Genomic DNA, 14,864 nt, shown 5'->3' with positions numbered 1-14,864 from the left:
AACAAACAAACAAACAAACTTTAAAAAAAGAAGGAAATTCTGATACATGTGCTGCCATATGGATGAAACTTGAAGACATTGTGCTAAGTGCAGAAAGCCAGAGACAAAAAATAAATAAATATTGCACTCCACTTATATGAGATACTTCTTCTAGTAATCAAGTTTATAGAGACAGGAAACATAAGGATAGTTGCCAGGAGCTGCAGGTAGGGGAGAAAGGGGAGTCATTGTTTAACGGGTATAGAGCTTTATTTTGGGAAGATGAGAAAGTTCTGGATACAGATGGTGGTGATGGTTGCACAATATGAATATACTGAATGTTACTGAAGTATACAATTAAAAATGGTTAAAATGATAAATTTTATATCATGTATATTTTACTACAATAAAAAAAATGTTTACTCAGGCGGCACCTGGGTAGTTCAGTTGGTTTAGCATCCCACTCTTGATTTTGGGTCAGGTCATGATCTCATGGTTTGTGACATCAAGCCCCACTTTGGGCTCTGTGCTGACAGCCCCAAGCCTACCTGGGATTCTCTTTCTCCCTCTCTCTCTGTCCCCCTTCCGTGCTCACACTCTCTCCTTCTCAAAATAAATAAATTAGTCAATTTAAAAAAAAGTTTATAATTTTTTTTCAGCAGAGACTGAGAGTCTGCCTGAGTCTCCCATCACCCAGATGTGTCAGTGCAGTGAATGACAGGGTCCTCTGAGTGTCAATCCCAGGGTTCTCTCCACCCTGATCCCTGGTCCTTCCTCAGCCTGGGCGTCCTTGGCCCCTTCCCAGCTTGGTGAATGCCTCTTCATTTTGAGACTCAGTTCCTGATCACTCCACTGTATAGCTCTCTGAGCCTCCTCACCTCCCCAAAGGACAGTTCTTGCCCTCCTGTATGGCCAGGCTACACCTACCTTCCTTTCTCTGTTTATGAGAACGTGTGGGCCAGGCCCAGAGGTTTCCATAGGGAGGCCATATCAGCTTCCTCCCTGTGCCCTGGGAGACCTGGGTGGGGAATAGGGGACTGGTCTGGGAGTCCTGGAGGAATAAACATTCTGGACTCAGACACCAGGCAATCAGGGTAGCAAGGAGGTAGAAGCACCACATGAAGATGGCTCTAGCGGCTGGCAACCCATTGCTCACAGCAGGATCTGGCCCAGCCCCAGGTTCCCTTTGTAAATTTGTACTCTTTATATTTGACATTTGGAGTGTCAGCTAAGAAAATTTAGATCTCCTAGAGAGTACCCTCAGGGTGAGAGGAAGAGAGGCCAGCAGAAAAGGCCATGGTTCTGCCATCTTGCCAAACCCTCTTCACTCTAAAAATTTTTCTATCTCTTTTGGGTTTTCCCATATTCAAAGTGCAAGAAATTTCATTTTTTATTGTATTTTTTACATTTAAAAATGGAATATAGAGCACACATACAGAAAAGGGTATAAAACGTGCATGCGAAGTTTAACAAATAATTATGAAGCAATCACCCATATCACCAGTGCTCATCAAATGAAGGAACAATGCCCAAACTCCAGAATTCTCCCCACATTTGCCTTCTGATCATGGCCTCCTCCCCCTTGGGGATAACTGATTAGCCTGGCTTATGATGATCAATTTCTTCGTTTTCTTTAAGCTTTGTCACCTTCATATGTGTTCATAAACAATATCATTTAGCTTTGCCTGCTTTTAAACATTAAGTGAATGGAGCCTAGTTGTTTCCAGTTTTCACTGCAAAAAAGTATGCTGTGAATATTAATTATCTTGGTGCACATGTTCATATATTTATTAGACAGAGTAGATGAACCCCAATCACCCCCATGACCAAGATGTCCGTGTCTTAATATCTGGAACCTGTGAATTTGTTACCTTACTTTTGTTGAGCTGATTAAACTATGGAATTTGAAATGGGAAGGTTATTCTGGATTAACCACGAGGGTTGTAAGAGGGATTCAAGAGCGTCAGATCCTGAGAAGGAGATGGAACAAAGGAAGCAGAGGTCAGAGAAAGAGGGAGGGTTTTGAAAAGGAAGGCTACACTGACGGTCTGACGATGGAGAGAGAAGCCATGGGCAAGGAATTCAGGAGGCCTCTGGAAGCTGGAAAAGTCAAAGAAACAGATTCTTCCAGAAGGCATGCAGCCCTACCTTTTAAGACTTCTGACCTTTAGAACTGTCAAATAATAAATCTATGTAATTTTAAGCCGAAGTTTGTAGTTACATGTGTATATACTCAAACCTAGGAGTGTAATTTCTGGGTCTTGGAATATATTTAGCTTCACTAGATAATGATAAATAAATGAATTCACAATGCCAGACAATTTACATTCCCACCAACAGTATTTGAGAATTCCTGCTACTCCACATCCTTGCCAACATGTGATATTGTCTGAACTTGTCAGACTTTTTATTGTATTTTTTTATTTTGAGAAAGAGAGTGAGAAACAGCATGAGGTGGGAGGGGCAGAGAAATGGAGAGAGAATCCCAAGCAGGCTCTGTGGTGCCAGCGCAGAGCCCAATGTGGGGCTTCAACTCATCAACCATGAGATCATGATCTAAGCCAAAATCAAGAGTTGGATGCTTAACTGACTGAGCCACCAGGTGCTTCATGAAATTGTCAGACTTTTAAAATTTATGCAAATCTGATAGACATCTGATTTAAATTTTCTTTGTCCTGATTACTATGAGGGTGAGAAACTTTTCATATGTTTATTGACCTTTTGGATTCCTTATATTATGAAATGCCTATTCAACCTTTTGCCCATTTTTTTTCTGGGATTTACTGCTATTTTCTTATTTGCAGGATTTCTTTAAATTGAGTGGATACTAATGCTCTGTGGATTATACATGTTGCAAATATCTTCTCTCATTCTGTTTCTTCTCTCATCATTCCATGGTATCTTTTGAAGAAACAAAGTTCTTCATTTTAATGTACACATCTTCCTCAGCCTACAACAGAGTTATGTCCTGATAAATCCATAAGAAGTTGAAAATATCGTAAGTTGAAAATGCATTTCGTACACCCAATCCACTGAACTTCGTGGGGGTAGCCAAACCTACCTTAAATGTGCTCCAATCACTTATAGTAACCTACAGTTAGGCAAAATCATCTAACACAAAGCCTACTTTATAATAAAGTGTTGAATATCTCATGTAATTTATTGAATACTGTGCTGAAAGTGGCAATATGTATATTGATTGTTTACCCTTGTGATGAGGTAGCTGAATGGGAGCTGCCACTCCCCAGCATCGAGAGAGTATCCTACTGTACATAGCTATCCCAGGAAAAGATAAAAATTCAAAATTCGTAGTATGGCTTCTGCTGAATATGTATCACTTTCCCACCACTATAAGATGGAGAAATCCTGAGTCAAACTATTGCAAATTGGGACCATACACAGTTAAATCTTTTCTGTATAGGTAGTGCTTTTTGTATCTTCTTCAGGATTTCCTTCCTTCCCTACCTAATGGCTGTGAGATTTTCTTGTATACTAAGAACTTTATAGTTTTGCTTTCCACATTGATGTTTTTAATTGACCTAGATTGCATGAGGTAGGCTCTGATTTAATTATTTACATATTAATATTCATTTGTCCCAGCACCATTTTTTGAGAAGACTGCTCTTTCCTGTTGATTTGCATCACTGTCTCTATCATATTTCCAGGGTTCACATATATATATGGATGTGGGTCTCTTTCTGGGAACTCTGTGCTATTCCATTGGTCTATTTGTCTCCCCTTGAACCAATATCACACTGTTGTATATATGATAACTTTATAATACATCTTGGTATCTGGTAGAGCAAGTCCTCCCCCTTCTCCCTTCCTTAAGAGTATCTTGGCTATTCTTTATCCACATCAATTTTAAATTGGCTTGTCAACTTTTCCCCCATCCCCACCACACAACCAAAACTTCTGGGACTTTGGAATTACATTGATTCTATATATCAACTTAAGTAAAATGGCATCCTTAAAATATAGAGACTTACAATCCATGAATATAGTATATCTATTTTTTATTTCTTCAATGTCTCCCAATAAAGTTAAAAAAAAATTCTCAGTAGAAAACTTACATATCTTTTGTTAAACTTAGTCCTAGGAATTTGGTATTTTGGTGTAATATTAAAAATAATCTTTTAGGGGCACCTGGGTGGCTCAGTCAATTGAGCAGCTGACTTTGTATCAGGTTATGATCTCATGGTTCATGAGTTCAAGCCCCACATCTGGCTGGCCACTGTCAATGCAGAGCCCACTTCAGATCCTCTATCCCCCCTCCTGCCCTTTCCCCAATTGTGCTCTCTCTCAAAAATAAATAAAAACATTTATAAAAATAAAAAATAATATATTTTTAAAAATTTATATTAATAAATGTCTTTTTATTGTGTAGAGAAATATAATCTATTTTTATAGATTGATTTTGTACCTAGCAAATATGTAAACTCTCTTATCAATATTAAAACTTAATTTACAGATCTTTTTGGATTTTATATATAAAGTTTAACATGTGTGAATAGAGACATTTTGCTGCTACTTTTCTTATTTTTTATATATATTTTTTCTTCTTTACTATGTAGGTTAGGACATTCTGTACAATATTGAATAGAAGTAGTGATAGGCACCATTGTCTTGTTACAGATCTCAAAGGGAAAGATTACATCATTTTACCATTTGAGTGTGTTGTTTCCTCTAAGTATACAGCAGATATCTTTATCAAATTAAGGAAGTTCCCTTGTATTCCTGGGTTTGCTGAGAGCTTTTATCATGAATGGAAAAGGATTTTATCAAATTTTTTTCCACATATTTTGAGATGATCATATGTATTTTTTTTAGTGTTTATTTATTTATTTTGAGAGAGAAAAAGAGAGAGGGAGAGAGAGAGATAAAATCCTTAGCAGTCTCTGTGCTGTCAACGATGAGCACCATGTGGGCCTTGAACTCATTAACCATGAGATCATAACCTGAACTGAAATTGAAAGTTGGACACTTAACTTACTGAGCCACCCAGTAATCCCTGTATTTTCTTTTTTAATCTGTTTCTGTGGTGAGTCACATTAATTTATTTTCTAATGTTACAATAAAATAATCCATATTCCAGATAAACCCAACATGGTCATCATATATTATTACCATTTTTATATATTGCTAGTTTGTGTATCTTAACTTTTTTTTTAGGATGTCGCATCATTGTTTAACAGTGAGATTTAAGAAAATACAAGTTCTGATTTGTCTGAGATAACTCCATTTTATACTTGTCTTCCTGGCATCACTATGAATAGTACTGCCTTTCGCTCTCAAAAGTGTTCTGTTTTGGATAATAAAGGATAAGATTAGTCTAGTGAGAATGACTGTGATGCTATCTTCTTATACTGTCTAGTTTGGTAACACAGCAGTGTTTCCTTATTTTATATTTTCTGCAAGAGTTTTTGTAGGATTGGAACTATGTCTTTCTTGAATTGTAGAATTCACTGTTGAAGCCACTGGGGTCGGAGTTTTACTGAATCCAGTTATACTTATAGGGTTATAGGATTATTCTTGTTTTCTATTTCTCCTTGAATCAATTTTGAGGTCATATTTTATATTAATTTGTCAACTTTTTCTAAATTTTGTTAGCATATGGCTTTTCAAAATATGCTCTTATCTTTTTAATATTTGTGGCATCAGTAGTGATGGCCCTGGTATTGGTTGTTAATTTTTCTCTCTACTTTCTTTATTATTTCATTAAAAGTTTGTGAATTGTTTTAGTCTTTTCAAAACACCAACTTTAAGTTTTTTTAATCCTTTATATTGTATGCTTATTTTCTATTTCATTACTGTTTGCTTTCTATAATTTTTTTCATGCATTTTATTTAGGTTTATCTTGCTGTTCTTTGTCAAGCTTCTTAAGATGCGTGCTTAATTTGTTACTTTTCACCCTTTAATCTTTTCCAATATATGTAATGAAGGCTCTAAACCAAAACCTTTTTCTGTAAAAGACCAAATAGTAACTATAGTTGGCTTGGCAGGTTTCTTCCAGAACAACTTGATTCTGCCATCATAACACAAAAGCAATAACAGGCAAGAAACAAATGCAAATGGCTGTTCCAATAAAACTTTATTTATAAAATCAGTCTGTAGACTGGTTTTGGCTTGGGGGCTAGATTTTGCCAAATCCTGCTCTAAACTTTACTATATCTCACAAATTTTGATAAGCTGGTTTTTGTTACTCAGTTCTAATATTTTATTTCTATTTTGCATTCTTCTTTGACATGTGCGTATGGGGTGTTTTTGAAGTGTATTTCTTTTTTTTTTTAAATGTTTTTATTTATTTTTGAGGCAGAGAGAGACAGAGCACGAGCAGGGTAAGGGCAGAAAGAGAGGGAGACACGAAATCTGAAGCAGGCTCCAGGCTCTGAGCTGTCAGCACAGAGCCTGATGCGAGGCTCAAACTCACAGACTGTGAGATCATGACCTGAGATGAAGTCGGATGCTTAACCAACTGAGCCACCCAGGCGCCCTGAAGTGTATTTCTTAATGTCCGAGGTTTTTGGTGATTTCTAATTTTCTTTTATTTCTTATTTTCTTTTCTCTCTCTCTCTCTCTCTCTTTGTGTGTGTGTGTGTGTGTGTGTGTGTTACTGATTTCTTCTTAATTGTAGTCAGAGAATATGTTCTCTATCACTCCTATTCATTAAAAATATAATGGAAGCCACAAATATAATTTAAATTTTTTTAGTAACCACATTTTAAAAAGTGAAAAGAAGCAAATGGAAATTAATTTTAATAAAGTATTTTCTTTAACCTTATGCGTCCAAAATAGTATCATTTCAACATGTAATCAATATAAAAATTATTATGCCATATTTTAGATTTTTTGTAGTAAGTGTTCAAAATGCAGTGTATATTTTACATGAATAACACATTTTCATTAGGACTAGCCATACTTCAAGTGCTTAGCACATGCTTACCAGCTACCATATTAGGCAGTGTAGCTCTAGATCATGTCATCCTTCGAATATAGTATATGGTCCATTGTTATGAATGTTCTATGTATGTGTGAAAATAATTTGAACTCTTTAGTTATTGAATGCAGCATTTTGTACAAAATACATTTATCAAAATGTCCACTTGGTCAGAACTCTCACTATATTGCTCAAATCTGTATTCTTATTGAATTTTTGGAATTCTTTTCTTTTTAATGTTTTATTCATTTTTGAGAGACACACAGAGACAGAGCATGAGCAGGGGAGGGTCAGAGAGAGAGGGAGACACAGAATCCGAAGCAGCCTCCAGGCTCTGAGCTGTCAGCACAGAGCCCGATGTGGGGCTCCAACTCATGACCTGAACCGAAGTCAGAAGCTTAACGGACTGAGCCACCCAGGCACCCTGAAATTCTTCATATGTTATGTGGTGAGTCACAGAGTGGTATGTGAAAATCCTCCACCATCATTGTGAATTTGTCTAATTATCCCTACAGTTTTGCCAGTTTTTCTTTATGTACTTTGAGATAATGCATGTAATACTTAAATTGTATCTTCTTGAATTGAATAGTCCATTGCTGTCAAGGGGCAATGAATATTAAAAACTCTTTTGTTTCTGAAAAGATGTTTGCCTTGAGATCTATTTTGTCTTACTTCATTTTCTTTTGGTAATTGCTTGCATGTTGTATCTTTCTCCAGTATTTTACCTTCGACTTCTATCATATTTTAGGTGTGTCTCTCATTTTGTTTTTATAGTTTTTTAAATGTTTATTTATTCTTGAGACAGAGCGAGAGACAGAGTATGAGCAGGGGAAGGGCAGAGAGAGAGGGAGACACAGAGTCCCAAGCAGGCTCCAGGCTCTGAGCTTTCAGCACAGAGCCTGACACAGGGTTCCAACACAAAAACCTCAAGATCATGACCTGAGGCGAAGTCCAATGCTTAACCGACTGAGCCACCCAGGTGCCCTTCATTTTGCTTTCAAATTCAGTGTGACAATCTTTATCTTTTGGCTGGAGTGTTGTATTTTAATTTGAATGTGATATTACTGTTATATTTTGGATAAACTTTTTATGTTATACAATGACTTCATTTTTCCTGACTATTCTATTTCTTTTCTTTCTTTGGTTATTTTGGGTTGGTTAATTTTTTAAAAATTTGTTTGTTTGTTTGTTTGTTTTAATGATTTTCTCCTCCTTTAGTGGTTTGGAAAACCTCTAGTTAAACCAGAAAATGAAGTACCCTTCTGTACTGAGATCCCTTAAATCCTTCTGACAAACCCAAGGAAGGGACAGGATTTTGGCTGCTATTTTCCTAGGGATCCTTACTCTCCCCTTGCCTGCCCCTATGCCAAACACCCCATTCTACCAGTTGAGGAACCTTTATCAGGATGGATAAGAGGTCTGGCCCTAAGCCATTTTACAGTCAATTCTTGTGTCCTGAATCCCTTAAGAGCCTAGGCTTTTGAAAGCTCCCCAAACAGCCTTTTCTCTGTTTCTGAGTTAACATCCCTCCCTGGAAGTCCTGTATGCCTCATATTCCAACCGCAGGAATCAGGGAAGCCTTATGAGGCAACAGAATTTGCCAGGAAAACACCTGGCTTAGTATTTCCCAACATTCTCCTTTTATGTCATTGTCATCCAATCTTCTATCCTTGGCTCCTTGGGATTTAAGGAAAATTGATAAAAAGAGCAAGGGCCCAGTTACCACAAGTGACAAGGAGGGGGTTGAGGTCTGGGTGGCAGTTCTGTTCTCTCCCCACCCTAATCTCTCCTTTTTTCTTTGCTCCAGTGTGGACTTTGAGTCGCATACCCAAGGTACTGCCCTGAAGAGGGCACTGCATCTTGCTCTAGCTGAAGCACATGGGCATTCAGTTTTAGGGAGCACCTGCCCCAGTGATCTCACTGAATGTTTTCAGAATTCTTAGCCTGTCCCAGCACATTGCTGGTCATTAACCTCCTAGGGCCAGGCCTTCCTGGTTATCCCCCGGACAACTTCTTCTGCCTTTATAACTATTCCTTTGCCTGCCCCCAAACAGCCTTCTTTGGGTTTAGTCTTGGAACTCTATTATATTACTCAGACCAGGATGGCTACCTTCACCCCCTCTAGGCCGACCTCTCCCCTTAGATGCTCCACAAGGACCTGAAGTTTATTTCACTATAAAATGGCTCTTCTTCCTCTAGCTGAGCCTTCTCTTCCCAGTGTTACCATGCCAGTGGCTGACTGGCACCTACATCCACCCAGACACCCAAGCCAGGTGGTCATCCTCACTTCCACATGCCCCTCACCTCCACATCGCCCACTCATATCACTTCTGTCTCCAAGCTCACCCTCGGTCCTATAGGGGAAACTCTTCTTAGCTTTGCCCCTTGCCCCCTTTCCTATGACCTCTCTCCTGATGTCTGCTACAGCCTCTTCCCTAGAGTCCTGTCTTCCAGTCATGCCCTGGCAATTACTCTGCCCAGAAACCTGATGGAATCTTTCCAAAATTTAAATCTCGCCATTTCACTCCCCTATTCCTCAACTTTTTCAGAGTTTCTCTGTGGACTGGTGTTCAAGGCATGGCTCCTCAAGGTCTGTCACTCCCCATGCCCCTGAATGTTGAGTGTAGAAAGATGATTTATTGGGGCACCTGGGTGGCTCAGTCAGTTAAGCATTCGACTTCGGCTCAGGTCATGATCTTGCCATTCACAAGTTCCAGCCCTGCGTGGGGCTCTGTGCTGACAGCTCAGAGCCTGGAGCCTGCTTCCGATTCTGTGTCTCCGTCTCTCAGTGCCCCTCCCCCACTCAGCCTCCCTCTCTCTCTCTCTCTCTCTCCTTCTCTCTCTCAAAACTAAATTTAAAAATTTTCAAAAAAAGAAAGAAAGGTGATTTATCTTCAGACCCTGCCCTCAAGAAGTTTACCAAAAAGTAAACAGGTTACTATTATTCATTCATTCATTCATTCATTCATTGAACTAATATTTATTGATCCCCCATTAATTGCCAGGCATTGTTCTAAGGGCTTAGGATACATTAGTGAAAAAATAGCCAATGATTCCTGCCCCTGTGAAACTCAGGAGAGAGAAAGAGAGACAATACAGAAATCAGTTGCTAATAAATAATTACACAGTATGTCAGAAGGTGATAAATGCTTTGGAAAAAGTTGAGCAGTTTAAGGGAACCAGGAATGTTGACAAGAGGAGGGAGGAATAGTGATTTTACACACCGTGGTCAATGTGGCTCTCAGGGAACTCAGTGGCAGCCTCCTTGAGAACTACAGTTTGTTCAGGGGCTGTGGAAGCAGAGAGGGATGCTCTCCACCCTGCCAGGAGGAGTTTACGGAGGGCTTCCAGGAGGAGGGTCCCATGAATGACCCTTGAAGGATAAGATGAGAAGTTAGCTGAGAGAAGACAGCAGGGGAAGGTATTCTAGGCAGAGGAAGCAGCATGGTCAGCAGCTGCAAAGAATGGAGAAAATGGCCCCCAGACAGGTGACTTTGTCAAGAGAGTATGAGGAAGAGGTATCCATCCTGGAGCCAGTGAGAGCTTGGGTGAGGATCATAGCCTGGGGATGGTAGACCACAGGTGGCCCTGCAGTACTTCCATCTGTCCCTTTGCCCAGAATATTGGTGGGATTTTCCAGAATGTGAAGCTAGAGTGGCAGGGTGCCCTGTCCTGCCTATGCTGAGTGCAGGTCTGCCCAGAGCTGTTTTGTCTATCTGGAGCCAGGTCTGCCCCTCCCCAGTACAGCAAGGTGGCTGCCAGAAAGCATGCCCCTGGCTCACTGAACACCTGTCTCGGGAGAAACTGGGGGTAGGAACAGTGTGCCCAGCCCTGTGTCTCTGAAGTCAAGACTCTTCTGACAGGGAAGCCACTAAGACAGTGACTGTGGCTTCTGATCTCAGAAGGAGGCAGGAAGCTGTGGCCAAAGCCTCAGCAACAACGTTTGCTCCTCTAAAAGAAAGGAAGCGTGTGCCAGGAAATGTGTACAGTACCCCTTCCCCAGCCTGGGCCTGAGTAACCTCAGTCCAGCAGAGTCCCGGATCTGACCCAATGCTCATGATGGCACAGTGCCCACTCCCTCCCAGATGGCATCTTCTGCCCGTGGAGCTTCCCTGGTCATTGCGTTTGCTGGCTCCAGGACCTCTGGGCCCTGGAAAATGTAGAATCTGTGACCACAGGCCTCAGGGTGACTTCAGACCTCCCCACACACCCTCACCCCATGACTTCTCTGACTTGGGGCTTCCCATGACTACAGCCACAGAGGTTTCTTGGGCTCTTTTTCTCTGACGCTTTTTCCATAGCACAGCTGGAAACTGATGTGAACTGCCATCTGAAGCCCCAGTTCCTAAAAGCTTCTCAGATTCTCCTCTGCACTCTCTCGTCTGTCTCCACATCCCTGCTCTGTCCAGAAGCCTGGCAGAGAACTCAAAGCTTCTACTGCAGTGGGGCAGAGCATCCCACATTAGTGAGGCTTGACCATCTTGTGCTTCTGTGATGGTCATGCACATCACTGGAATTCACACTGTTCAAACACAGTGAATGTTAGGTCTTAGGATACAGCAATGAACACGGAGTTCCAGGAGCTCCCAGGAGAGGGACAGAGACAGACAATAAAGAAGTGAACACATTCACAAACAAGATAGCTGCAGACACTGATAAGTGTTATTAGTAAAGTAAAACAAGGAGCTATGACCAAGTTTGACTGGGTGGGCACCATGAGACTGGGTTTTTCAGACAAGGCTTCCTTGGGAGGAGACATCTGAGTTCAGACATGAGCAACAAGAGACAGGCAAGCATAGCAAGAATGGGGATACAGAAGAACAGTGCCAGGGTCTTTCATGGGTTCCAGGGAGTCTCTGAGGAAGAGCAGACCAGTGTAGATGGAGAGGGGGCAGTGGAAGGGGATGAGTCAGAAAGGTAGTCAGGCCTATATCACCTATAGCCTTAGGTCTGAATTCTATTGCAAGTTGAAGGATTTTAAGCCAAGCTGATGACCTGATCTTAAATTTTCAAAAGTGAGTCTGGCTGTTGTGACAGAGTGGACAGCAATGGGACAAGAGTAAGCATGGGTGGTTGGGCTGCATATAAATTCTGAAAGTAATGCTGAGAGGAGTTGATGACAGACAGGATATGGGGAATGAGAGTATGAAAGGAGTCAGAGATGAGTTGAAGGGTTTTGGCCAAGCCACTGAATGGAATGGCCTGCCATGAACTGAAATGGGGGAAGATCACAGAAAAGAAGGTTAATGGGGTGGTGGCAATATGAGAGTTCTGTTTGCTCTTATATGGATCATGATGCTTCTATTACCAAGTAGCAGAAAGTACAAGTCAAACTGGCCTAAACACCAAGGGGAATGTATTGATTCTGACAACTGAAAAGTCCCGATTTTGGACATGGTTTGATCAAAGCTTCTCCATGGGTCCTCAAATCTTGCTTTGTCCTCAGTCTGGCTTCCCACAGTGGTGCAAAATGGCGGCATTGGTTTTAGTCCTGACCCCTACTAGAAGAAGCTTCTACTGCCCAACTATTAAACAAAAGTCCTGAACTTTTGTTCAATTTTACTGGACCAGTTTAAATCACCAATCACTGTGGCCAATGGGAATGGGGTTATACTAATTTTCTTCACCAATTAGAGACCACCCATGCAGCTGTGGGTAGGAGGACCTGCTTACCAAAGCAGGAGGCATGGCATGGATGCTGGGAAAACAGCCCTAATGTCCACAGAGTGGTGGCTCATTGGAGATGGACTTAGGTGTCCAATGGGAGCTACCAAGGGGAAGGCTGGATCTAGGAGTGTGAAGCTCAGGAGAGAGACTGGACAGGGAAATCAACATTTAGTTGTCACTGGTATATAGTAGTAGGAGGGCACCAGCGAGTGAGTGTAGATGGTGACTTAAGGACTCATCCCTGGTGCACTGCAATATTTGGAGGTAGGAATGCTCCTGAAGAGAAGCACAGAAAGGAGAATACAAAAGAGCAGCCAGCTAGGTGAAAGGAAAGCCTAGGGAATGTATTGTCATGGATAAAAGAGAAAAATGTTTTCCCTGAACTAAGTTGAAAACTGGTAAGCGAAAAAGCAAGGGGAGAACAAGGATGTGGATCCTGAATTTGGCAACATGGTCACAATGTGATACACCCACCTCTTCTCTGCGGCCCAGCTTGGCCCAGGGATGGAAATAGTATGGAGAGGACTGAGGCCCATTTATTGTGGCATCAGCACAGAGGGTAAGTCCTGTGCACTGAACATGACAAAGGTGACTGATGGGGAGTTGGGGAATGGGCAGCAGTGGGCTTGGGGCTGAACAGGAATGGAAATGAAGGATGGACAGTGGAGTTCCAACACCTGGCATGAGTGCTGGAAAGTCACGAGGCTGTGTTTGTGTGAGATGTGTGAGGGTAAGGGCGATGGAAGAGGAGTCACAGAAGTGAATGACTGGAAGGAGAGGGCTGGAACAGGGTCCTTACAGTCCAGGTCACCTTTGGAAGCTGCCCTAGGATGATGGTGGTACCTGGGCTGAGAGAAGCCCTACAATATGGGGCCAAGCCATCACACATGTCATGATAATGTTTTGAGGTGTTAACACCTCCTTCTTATCTGTCTTGTCTCTTAGCTCATGTGACAAAGAGAAAACATGAACCCCCCAGCCCAGAGCTCCATCCACACCAGTGAAAGCAGCCACGTGAGGGATGGTCAGCATGCTCGGATCATCTCTGTACTTCCAGGGGGCAAGATCTCTCCATGGCTGACTCCAGGATCTCAGGTCTCTGTGGGAGAGAGAGACTTGGCTTGGCATTGGCTGGACTGATGGTTGGGGGTAGGGTGAGGGGGTCTCTAACAGCTCAGATATAGTAAAGGATCTCAGCCACCTGCTGCCTAGACACTGGAAGGGGCCCAAAGGGACAATATTTGATGAGTAAAAATGAACAACAAACGATCAAATAATTAGTGATCAATTCTGAAACCTAATTTCCAAAAAGGTAGCAGAGGTTAAAAAAAAAAATCTAGGTTAGGAAGGATTGAGTCAAGGCAGTGAGCAACCTGTCTTAGTGTCCTGGCTGCTCACGGGAGGCCTGGGCCTCAGCTATGCCTGGTGATGAGAGAGGACATTGACTCATGGGAAAGATGCTGTAATCAGGATCAATATGATTCTGTGGGGGAGGATATTAGAGAAAGACTTTTAATATGTTCCTCTGCCTGGACCATTCATTCCTCCCACTGCTCATCCTGTGTTATCTGGATTCTACATGCACATCTGCTGATGGGGTTCTTCCCCACTGCCCCTCACCCCCACCCTCACCCCAGCCTACATCCTCTACAGCACCAGATGATGTGTGCTAAAATGAATCCCTGTTTCAAAAAGCCACCTACTCATGGGTCTCCACTTGCATTCTTTGAAAAAAAGATGACTCCTTTTTTTTTCTGGCCACAAATGTGATACACTTTCATTACAAAAAGTTTAGGAAACTCAGAGAAGTACCAAAAAAGAAAACAAAAACCAGCCTCAATCCCAAACTCAGAGACAATGCCTTACTTTTGACACATCAGTTTTGTGTCTTTCCTGACGTCCTTCCAACCACATCTTCTTTTTGTTAATTGGGACTATATAAGTTACATTCCAGTTTATACATTTTGTCAGGGAATGAAAGCTTCTGTGAGACAGTAGGAATTTTATCTGCTTTATTCACTGCTTTTACTACCACGAGATAGCCACTCAATAAATATTTGTTGTTAGAATGGATTTCATAACTTGTTTTCGCTTAATGCAACGTAAACATCTTCTGCATCATTATGTATTCTCTTATGCCATTATATTTAATGACTACAAAATATTTTGTAGTATGTGTTTATGATAATTGATTTATCAAACTCACTATTGTTAGATATTGTTACATTTTTAATAGTATAAAAATGACCTCACATTTTTTATACTATAGGTAACATCACGC

The sequence above is a fragment of the Acinonyx jubatus genome, chromosome A1 (assembly GCF_027475565.1).
Source record: "Acinonyx jubatus isolate Ajub_Pintada_27869175 chromosome A1, VMU_Ajub_asm_v1.0, whole genome shotgun sequence".
NCBI lineage: Eukaryota > Metazoa > Chordata > Mammalia > Carnivora > Felidae > Acinonyx > Acinonyx jubatus.
The sequence above is the reverse complement of the archived record's forward strand: the minus strand, read 5'-3'. Positions refer to the sequence as shown.